Source organism: Pituophis catenifer, unplaced genomic scaffold, assembly GCF_029215685.1.
Source record: "Pituophis catenifer annectens isolate HBS135680 unplaced genomic scaffold, rPitCat1.0.hap2 SCAF_11, whole genome shotgun sequence".
In the NCBI taxonomy this organism is placed as follows: Eukaryota; Metazoa; Chordata; class Lepidosauria; order Squamata; family Colubridae; genus Pituophis; species Pituophis catenifer.
The window spans coordinates 16,938,472-16,949,706 of record NW_027256891.1 but is presented as its reverse complement, the minus strand read 5'-3'; positions in this window follow the sequence as shown (position 1 = coordinate 16,949,706).

Genomic DNA, 11,235 nt, shown 5'->3' with positions numbered 1-11,235 from the left:
GAAGGGAACAGCGTTCCGTGCCCCTTTGGCGTTTAGTCATGCCGGCCACATGACCACCGAGACATCTTTGGACAGCGCTGGCTCTTTGGCTTTGAAGCGGAGATGAGCACCGCCCCCTAGAGCCGGGAACAACTAGCACATATGTGCGAGGGGAACTTTTACCTTTACCTTAAATTGACCGATTCCCTAGTAAAGAAACCATTCCCACCATCGCCTCATTCCTTGTCTTCCTGCAGGTCCAGTCTCTGAAGCAAGTGATGGGAAGGAACTCATGGAAGGAGACACCGTCAACGTGGTGCACCCCAAAGTCATCCGGAGTGTAGGGGGGCACCGGCACAATGCCTGGCGGAGGTATCGCCGTCCTCGCCCTCGTCTTTCACATAAAGGACCCATGCCTTTCTAGCACAGGTAGAGAGAAGGCGGGAGACGGGTGATGGAATAGGAGGGTGGACACCAGGGACATAATGCACGGATAAAAGATGATCAAGGAATCCCAGGGTTGTAGACTAAAGGATAAGGATAAGGATAATTTTATTTCTATACCGCCCCTCTCCCGAAGGACTCGGGGCGGTGTACAGCCAGGTAAAACACAATACAAATATCACAATTTAAATTTAAAAAATTCTTAAAACTATTACATTTAAGGCCAAAATTAGCTAAAAAACCCAAAATAATTTAAGAACTCCGAATTTAAATCTCAATTATGAAGCTAGCCCTGCTTGTCGGAAGAGCAGGGTCTTAAGAGCACAGCGGAAAACTCGGAGGTCAGAGATCTTGCGTATGTCCGGGGGCAGTTCATTCCAAAGGGCAGGGGCTCCCACAGAGAAGGCTCTCCCCCTGGGTGTCGCCAGCCGACATAATTTGGCTGACGGCACCCTGAGGAGTCCCTCTCTGTGGGAGCGAACTGGTCGGTGGGAGGCTATCGGTGGCAGAAGGCGGTCTCGTAGGTACCCAGGTCCTGAGCCATGGAGCGCTTTAAAGGTGGTAACCAACACCTTGAATCGCACCCGGAAGACCACTGGGAGCCAGTGCAGCTCACGCAGGAGAGGTGTTACATGGGCACAACGAGTTGCGCCCATAATTACCCACGCGGCCGCATTCCGGACCAGTTGGAGCCTCCGAGTGCTCTTCAAGGGGAGCCCCATGTAGAAAGCATTACAGTAGTCCAGCCGGGAGGTAACAAGGGCGTGAGTGACTGTGCGCAAGGCGTCCCGGTCCAGAAAGGGACGCAACTGGCGAATCAGGCAGTTCGTAAAAAACGAACTTCAAGAAACACCTCAAAAGATGCCGTTACTAAGACAATTCCATAGGGTTGCCAAACCAGAGGTGGGTTTCAGCAGGTTCTGACCAGTTCTGGAGAACCGGTAGCGGAAATTTTGAGTAGTTTGGAGAACCTGTAATTACCACCTCTGACTGGCCCCGCCCCCATCTATTCTCTGCCTCCCAAGGCCCAGCCGATTGGGAGGAAATGGGGATTTTGCAGTATCCTTCCCCTGGAGTGGGGTGGGAATGGGGATTTTGCAGTATCCTTCCCCTGGGTTGGGGAGGGAATGGAGATTTTACAGTATCCTTCCCCTCCCACTCCCACCAAGCCACGCCACGCCCGCCAAGACACACCCACAGAACCGGTAGTAAAAAAATTTGAATCCCACCACTGTGACAAACATCTTACATGGAAGTGTCTACAGAGATTCTCCATCGTCCAGGTCATGGTTGTCCCAGAGATGCTTTCTTTCAAAAGGCAACTGGACTTTCTTGTTTTGCTAGAAGACATTTTGGCTTTTCATCCAAGAAGCTTCTTCAGTCGTGACTGAATGGTGGAGGATGGAAGGATGGGAGCGAAACGTCTTCTAGCAAAACGAGGAAGTCCAGTTGTCTTTTGAAAGAAAGCATCTCTGGGACAACCATGACCTGGACGATGGAGAATCTGCGTAGATATTTCCCTGTAGGATGTTTGGCAATCCTATGGGATTGTCTTAGTAAGGGCACCTTCTGGGATGTTTCTTGAACTTCCTACTTGTTTAGCCTACAACCCTGGGATCCCTTGGTGATCTTTTGGGATCCTACATGGAAGTATTCATAAAGCCACCGAGATGCCTCCAGGAAGGCACCTTCTGGGACGTTTCTTGAACTTCCTACTTGTGTAGCCTACAACCCTGGGATCCCTTGGTGATCTTTTGGGGTCCTACATGGAAGTATCCCTAAAGTCACCCAGATGCCTCCAGGAAGGCACCTTCTGGGATGTTTCTTGAACTTCCTACTTGTTTAGCCTACAACCCTGGGATCCCTTGGTGATCTTTTGGGGTCCTACATGGAAGTATCCCTAAAGTCACCCAGATGCCTCCAGGAAGGCACCTTCTGGGATGTTTCTTGAATTTCCTACTTGTTTAGCCTAAACCCTGTGATCCCTTGGTGATCTTTTGGGATCCTACATGGAAATATCCATAATATCCATATCCACCATTCACCCAGAGTTGAACGGTGCCTCAAAGGTGCCTCAAAGGTAAACAACAGGTGGTTTACTCACCTTGGATTTTGTTCCAATAGTGCGGGTATTTTATTATAGCCCTTCCTGCTATAAAAGGAAATTAAGCAGGACGCGAAGCATGTCCTCCCTTGGGGTGGGTGGGGGAGCTCCCTTTGTAACATCTCTTGAAGTCATTTGCTAATCCTGAGTAAGGGCTGCTTGATGATTTGGCCGAACCTCTTGGATTCAGCCAAGAGATCATTCACAGTCTTTATTTCTCCAGATCCCCGGAGAAAAAGAAGCTGTTGCTACAATTTATGAAGCTTGCCTTCTCCGAACAGCCAAGACATGCCAGAGTGGTGCAATGAGGATGGTGGCCAGATGCCTCCAGGAAGGCTTTAACCCTGCTCTCTCTTTGATCTTTACAGGATCAAGGACTGCCTGGGAATGACCTGCCCTGTTGTGTCCTCTCTGCTTGATCAACTTCGCTTGTAAAGGGCTTCCATCCATGGCAGAGTTTGAACCGCAGCTGTCTGCTGCCCCCGGGGAAGCCCCCGAGTGGGAGGGAGGGAGGGAGCGTGCGAGTCCAGCATTTCCGCCTTCTATTGTCTCAATGGTGCCTCCTGCTCAAGCTGGTGACACTTCTCTGACTCTCTCTTCCCACCGCCAAGCAAAGGGGGGGATCCAGAAGGTGAGGACGGTAGAGAGGAAGGAAGGAAGGAAGGCGTAGCATCGGCTCTTTGCCACAGAAGTTAGGCGGAGTGTGGGAGAACACCCTTACGTCTCCCCCGCCAGCTGGTTACAAGGCCTTCTTCCACCAGTGGTGCCCTTGGAGTCCAAGGTCCTTTGGCCAGTGAAAAGCACTTTTGATAGATCATCAGCACCCCCTCCCAGGCCCGCCCACCCCCCCTGCCCTGCCCCCTTTTGCATTCCTCCCATCACAGCATTCCCAAGAGCAACGTTTCCACAACTGCACAAATCACGCAGCAGCATTAAACAGCTACAGTTTTTCTCCTTTAGATGCCTAAGCTGAGCTGCTACCTTTCCGCTTGGCCCCTCCAGACTTAAACGTAGATCCAGGAGGAGACCCAACCGGCAAGGGGTGGGAAGGGAGACAGACCAAGTTTGGGGTGCTGCGCTCCGCGCCTGCCTTTCTGCGGGACGTCTCGAGAGCCTCAAGGTCTTTCTCGGTGCAAAACAGGACTTCCTGCTCAGTGTCTCTCTTTTTTTAAAAAAAAAAAATCACAAGCCACTTTCCCTGCACCAGACCATCCGTGTGCCTTTCCTCTCCACCCCCCCAAAACCCCCCAAGTTTTGCCCTACCGAGATGGGCCCCGTTTCCTACGGTCTTTTCTCCACCCTCCATCCTGAGCCAAGGATACGATCCAGAGGTGGGTTTCAGCAGGTTCTGACCAGTTCTGGCGAACTGGTAGCGAAAATTTTGAGTAGTTCGGAGAACCGGTAGTAAAAATTCTGAGTGGCCCATCTATTCTTTGCCTCCCGAGTCCCAGCTGATCGGGAGGGAATGGGGATTTTGCAGTATCCTTCCACTGGAGTGTGATGGGAATGGGGATTAGTATCCTTCCCCTGGAGTGGGGTAGGAATGGGGATTTTGCAGTATCCTTCCCCTGGAGTGGGAAGGGAATGGAGATTTTACAGTATCCTTCCCCTGCCACGCCCACCAAGCCATGCCATGCCACGCCCACCAAGCCACACCCACAGAACCGGTAGTAAAAAAAATTGGAAACCCACCACTGCTACGATCTCTTGCTTGACCCTCACCCCGTTTAAAAGCGGCCGCTGCAATGGGGCAGGAGGATGAATGCCCCATCCCTCAAAGAGTCCATAAGGAAAAAAACCAGCTGAAATCAAGAATAGACAAGCTAGCTTCAGACCGTGTCCTTTTTGGTTCGTGGCTTTCTGTGACTGCTTTTTCCTCCACTCCCTCTTATAAGATGGGCTTATAAAATGGGCCTACCTTACCGGGAGGTTGTAAACGTGACCGGAACCGATGTGAAAGCTGTTTTCGATGCATGAAATGCCGCCCTATAAAGTCGTTATCGTTGCAACTGCATTTCGGCTTGGACTGGAGGAACCTTCTCACCAAAGACTCTCTGCTTGGGCTTTTCGCACTTGCAAAACGAAATCCCCCAGGTTGTAAAAAGAATTGGCTGTGCTCTTCTTGTTTTGCACTTGTGTGTATGGGGGTGGGGGAGGGTGGGGGGGATGCGTGTGTGTTTGGGCCACGGGGAGGGAGGGGCTGCGCAGAAGCCTGGTGCGGCAGCTCCCATCTGTGTAACTTTTATTTTTTTTCTTCAGGTGGCTTTTCTTTGTAAAGAAACACTAATTTATACCAGCTAGGGATGCCTCCTCGCTTTAAACCCTTGTTGGTAACTGGGTTACCAGTGTTGTGTGGTATCTGTAAAGGTTTGTTCTATGTAAATATAGCTTTATAATAAAGAGATACGAAAGAAATAAAAGCTTGGGTTTTTGGGGGGTTGGAGTCTTAGGATGGTCTTTATCTCTTCTCTTCTCTTCTCTTCTCTTCTCTTCTCTTCTCTTCTCTTCTCTTCTCTTCTCTTCTCTTCTCTTCTCTTCTCTTCTCTTCTCTTCCCTTCCCTTCCCTTCCCTTCCCTTCCCTTCCCTTCCCTTCCCTTCCCTTCCCTTCTCTTCTCTTCTCTTCTCTTCTTTTCCTCTTCTCTTCTCCCTCCCCTCTCCTCCTTTCCCTTTCCTCTCCTCCCTTCCGTCTCCTTTCCCTTTATTTCCAATCCTATCCTTCCCTTCTCCCCTCTTCTCTCCCCTCCCCTCCATCTTCTCTCCTCCCTCCCCTCCTGTCTCTCTTCCCTCTCCTCTCCCTTTACTGCCAATACTCTCCTCCCTCCCTCCCCTCTCCCTTTATTTCCAATCCTATCCTACCCTCCCCTTCTCCCCTCTCTCCCCTCTTCTCTCTCCCCTCCCTCTTCTCTCCTCTCCTCCCTTCCCCCTCCAATCCTATCCTACCCTACCCTCCCCTTCTCTTCTCTCTCCCCTCCCCTTCTCTCCTCCCTCCCTCCCTTCCCCTCTTCTCTCCTCCCCCTCCCCCTCCCCCTCCTTTCTCTTCCCTCTCCTTTCCCTTTATTTCCAATCCTATCCTACCCTCCCCTTCTCGCCTTCTCTCTCCCCTCCCCTCTTCTCTCCTCCACCTGCCCCTCCTTTCTCTTCCCTTTCCTCTCTTTATTTCCAATCCTATCCTACCTCCCCTTCTCTTCTCCCCCCTTCTCTCTCCCCTCCTTCTTCTCTCCTCTTCTCCCTTCCCCCTCCAATCCTATCCTATCCTACCTTCCCCTTCTCTTCTCTCCCCTCCCCCTTCCCTCCTCTCCTCCCTCCCCTCCCCTCTCCTCCCCCCTCCTTTCTCTTCCCTCTCCTCCTTTTATTTCCAATCCCCTCCTCTCCTCCCTCCCCTCCCCTTCCATTTCCTTCCCTTCTGTTTTCTTCCCTTCATTAGAGAGCTCAAGGATGCACTGTTATAAATATTTGTCCATCTCTGTCTGGAAGAGCTCACTTCACATAGAAATCCACAGCAGCTGGTTCACACACTGCCTTCTATATCTGGTTGATTTGTGATGCTACTTACACGGTGTATAACCTTTGGCCAATCGTGTTTGGTAGCTCATGAACGTATTGCAGGTAACAAACATCGGCTGTCCTTGACTTAACAATCCCCCGTTTAGCAACTCATTCGAATGCACCATGGGACTGAAAAAGCGAGTTACATACAACAGGTCCTCGCACATACAATCGTCACAGCATCCCCATGGTCCCACCCGATCAACAATTGGATGCTTGGCCACCGGCATGCAGATCCAATGGTTGCGGTGTCCCAGGATCATTGTGATCACCATTTATGACCTTTCCAGCAACTTCCGCTAAGCAAAGTCAAGGGGGGGTGGGGTAAGTCTGGATTCGCTTAACAACAGTGTGATTCAACTGCAGGGATTCGCTTAACAACCAAAGCAACAAGAGTTGCAAAATCGGGCTGCTCACTTGCTTATCAACAGAAATTCTGGTCCCAAATTCTGGACTACCTGTAACAACAACAACTACTACTACTACTACTACTACGTCTTCTTCTTCCTCCTCCTCCTCCTTTCTCCTTCCTCTTCTCTTCTTCTCCTTCTCCTTTTTCCTCCTCCTCCTCTCCTCCTCCTTCCTCTTCTTCTCTTCCTCTTCCTCCTCTTCTCCTTCTCCTTCCCCTCCTCTTCTCCTTCCTTTTCTCTTCTCCTCCTTCTCCTTCTCCTCCTCTTCTCCTTCCTCCTCCTCTCCTTCCTCCTCCTCCCCCTTCCCCCTCCCTCTCTTCTTCTCTTCCTCCTTCCCCTCCTCCTCCTCCTCCTCCTCCTCCTGTTTTTGGTAGTAGCTAACATACCAGCAGATGGTCTGAGCTCTGTATGTTTTCACAGTCACACAGTATGTTGTTATATCCTCAAAGAGCCTCCACTTGAGCACATTAGTTTTACACTTAGGCCTTCCAACTCTCAACCTATTCAGGGTCCTCCAAGTAGTATAAAGGCAGGCCAGATTCTTCAGCCATATCCTCCTTTAATGTTCTTCCTTGCCCGATGGTCTCCTTCCTCCCTCTTTTAATTCGGTTTTTGTTCCTGTGTATCCTCGAGAATCTTTCTATTGTCCTTGCCATAGAACAAACTATAATGGTAGTGTAACTCACAAGCATAGTGTAACGAGAGAGTCAAGCCACAGTTCCGCAGAATGTCCAAATATTCCTCCGTTAAATCATCTCGCAATCTTGTAAGCGGTGGGTGCAATTTTACCATTTTGTTGGTGAGCTTTTCCTTTCTCCAAAAATGTCTACAAGTGTTGACCTCACTCACCTCCAGCTCAAGCTGTATAGCCAGGGATGAAATCCAGCAGGTTCTGACAGGTTCTGGAGAACCGGTAGTGGAAAGTTTGAGTAGTTTGGAGAACCGGCAAATACCACCTGTGGCTGGCTCCAGAGTGGGGGTGGGAATGGAGATTTTGCAACATCCTTCCCCCAGGAGTGGGGAAGGGAATGGGCATTTTGCAGTATCCTTCCCCTGCCAAGCCCACCAAGCCACACCACACCCACCAAGCCATGCCCACAGAACTGGTAGTAAAAAAAAAATTGGATTTCACCACTGTGTATAGCTTAGCTAGGCTTCAGGCATACACCCATCTCTATTGATTAGATTAGGTTAACAGAGTTGGAAGGGACCTTATAGGTCATCTAGTCCAACCCCCCGCTCAGGCAGGAGACCCTTCACCATTGCTGACAGATGGCAGTCCAGTCTCTTCTTGAAAGCCTCCAGTGATGAAGCTCCCACAACTTCTGGAGGCAACTTCTGTTCCATGGGTCGATTGCTCTCACTGTCAGAAAATGTTTCCTTATTTCCAGGTTGAATCTCTCCTTGTTCAGTTTCCATTCATTATTCTTTCTCTGGCCTTTGGAAAATAGCTCTGGCCTTTGGAAAATAGCCCCTCCTCTCTGTGGCAGCCCCTCAAATACTGGAAGACTGCTATCATGTCTCCCCTGGTCCTTCTCTTCACTAGACTAGCCAGTTCCTGCAAACGTTCATCATGTTTTAGTCTCCAGTCCCCTAATCATCCTGGTTGCTCTTCTCTACACTTTTTCTAGAGTCTCATCTATGTGGATCTCCAACTGTATCTTAGGTTAACTCAACAGTTTTTGACATTGTATTATGGTGTCATTCTTTGTAAGAAAAGGCCAAGGGCTTAAGAAATAAAGAAATCCAGATTTGGGAGTTCGGGAAGCCTAAAGAATAGCTCGGGCAGAATGATGCTCACTAATTATGTGGCTCCATCGTGCTCGAGGTTGTGTACAAGAATATATGAACGGGTTTAATAGACTTTGACGGCTGTTTGACTGAAACTCCAAAATTCCCACAATTAAAGATAAATGCTGCATTTTTCTTCTTTGAAACTGCAGATATGCGGTTCTGGGTTTGATCCCATCAAGCAGCTGTTTGAAAACACAACAGGAAAAGGGTGTGTGTGTGTGTGGGGGGGGGGGGTTAAAGTTATTTGCAAAAAAAAAAAAATCTAATTCAACATTTGCTTGACCTACATTCGAACATGGACAAGTGTAAAAAAATAAATAAATGGGTGTCTACCTTGAAATTATTGGGTTAGTTCTAGGAGATGAGCACAAGCAAGGAATTTTCATTTGATTTCTAACTGGTATCCATTAGAAAAGGGATGCGGTGGCTCAGATGCTGAGCTTGTCGATCGAAAGGTCGGCAGTTCAGCGGTTCGAATCCCTAGTGCCGCGTAAGGGGGTGAGCTCCCGTTCCTTGTCCCAGCTTCTGCCAGCCTAGCAGTTCGAAAGCACGTAAAAAATGCAAGTAGAAAAATAGGGACTATCTTTGGTGGGAAGGTAACAGCGTTCCGTGCGCCTTCGGCATTGAGTCATGCTGGCCACATGACCACGGAGACGTCTTCAGACAGCGCTGGCTCATCGGCTTTGAAACGGAGATGAGCACCGCCCCCAAGAGTCGGGAACAACTAGGACATATGTGCGAGGGGAACCTTTACCTTTACCTTATCCTTTAGAACCGATTAAAGTGATTCAACATTTCCGAATCAAAATACTGAATACTGAAATTTAGGCAAGATCTTCCCTTCGTTAACTTCATTACCCTCAATGGACTTAAAAAGAATTTCATCCTGGCTCATTGGGTCGAAATATTTGCACGTTTTATCTCATCTTATGGAGAAATGACCTCTCCCAAATGCCGTTCAATAAAATACAGGTTACTGGGAAAAAAGGTGCTTCCAAAATTCCTTGTGATTTTCTGGATGCTCATTACAGGCCTGGGGTTAAACCAGGACAGAGAGAGAGGGTAGATTTTGACACGGGAATGGAAGCTTTTCTGATTTGTGGAATTAATGGTCCACAATTTGGAAAATAGAGGGACCAGCTGCTGCAAAGCCGGATGATGTGTGTGTATGTGTTTTTGTGGTGTGCCACTCAGGGAATTCCATCTGAAAAAAAAAATGGGAACTCTAGTTTTCTTTCTTCAAATGCTCAGAGCTCCATCTTGTGGCAAGTCGTTTTATTCAGGAGCTTCTATAATATTGCGTCGAATTTAGGGATTTCGATGAACCGGGAGTTTTCCAAATGAACGACTTTCGGAGAGAAGTGTGAATTTTACACTCTATGATGAAGCCAGACAATTAAGAGTGTAGCCAATTTTTTATTTATTTTATTATATTATTCATATTTCTATGCCGCCCACTCTCCGAGGACTCTGGGCGGCTTACACTAAAGATGTGCTACTCAACACCTCTGTTTATGGAATAGAATAGAACAACAGAGTTGGAAGGGACCTTGGGGGTCTTCTAGTCCAACCCCCTGCTTAGGCAGGAAACCCTACACCACTTCAGACAAATGGTTATCCAACATCTTCTGAAAAACTTCCGGTGTTGGAGCATTTGCAACTTCTGGAGGCAAGTTGTTCCACTGGTTAATTGTTCTGTCAGGAAGTTTCTCCTTAGTTCTAGGTTGCTTCTCTCCTTGATTAGTTTCCACCCTTTGCTTCTTGTCCTGCCCTCAGGTGCTTTGGAGAATAGCTTGACTCCCTCTTCTTTGGGGCGACCCCTGAGATATTGGAACACTGCTATCATATCACCCCTAATCCTTCTTTTCATTAAACTAGACATACCCAGTTCCTGCAACCGTTCTTCATGTTTTGGCCTCCAGTCCCCTCATCATCTTTGTTGCTCTTTTCTGCACTCTTTCTAGAGTGCAGATCTTTCTAGAGTCCACATCTTTTTTACAAACTGGATGCAGTATTCCAAGTGTGGCCTTACCAAGGCATTATGAAGCGATATTTATAATTTGCTACCCATGTTGCCACAAGATGACTCTTCCAAACAAAGCATGAGGCTCTGTGCACTCAAACAAATATCTATTTTTTTAAGAAGATGGTTAATAGAAACCAAATGGAAGTGAGGAACAATGAAGGTGCTAGGGAGGATTGCCTTGGAGATGCAGAATTCCCTTTTTTACTTTTTGGACAGTTTGGTAAAAAAAAAAAAAGGTTATTACTCTGCTCGGCCGATGCCGCAATTTAGCAAGCGATGAAAATTCAAGAGCACACGATATGTCAAGAGGATAGTGTTTCTAGACCATGGAGATCCAGCCATGGGGACAGCTTGCAGGAGACACTGTCATGGCAACGGCAGGGATTTCATGTTGCTTCTCTTCAGTTTTCCCCGAGTTGCTCATCCAAAACTCTCTGACGGGGCTGGTCGCCCTTTGCTAGAATTCAGGATTCTGACCAGTTTGCAAACAAGACAACCACAGATAAGGGCCTGGGCAAAAATTTTGGAAACTAGGCAGTAGAAGAAGGTAGAGGTGGGAGAAATATCTAGATTGAACAGCCAAGAAGTAGATACAGACAGAGATAAAGATCCAAGAGAGGAATATGGGAGGCAAGTAAAAAAAAAAAAAGCATAGCAATTAAAAGTATTGAAGCGGACAAGAGACGATGGATAGATGATCTCTCTTTTTTGTTGTTGTTCTGATTTGCTTTTCTTTTTGTCTCTCTCTTTTCCTTTTTTTAGGTAGGTGACATGACTAGAAGTTAAGTAGGATAGAAAGAAAATGTTTTTTAATAAAGGGTAATATGATTAAAAGTTAGAATAAGAGATAGAAATAAGAGAAGGAGGAATATTAGTGTATACATTTATGTATAAAAAGCAATAACAAGAGAAAATATAGAATAATTGAATAG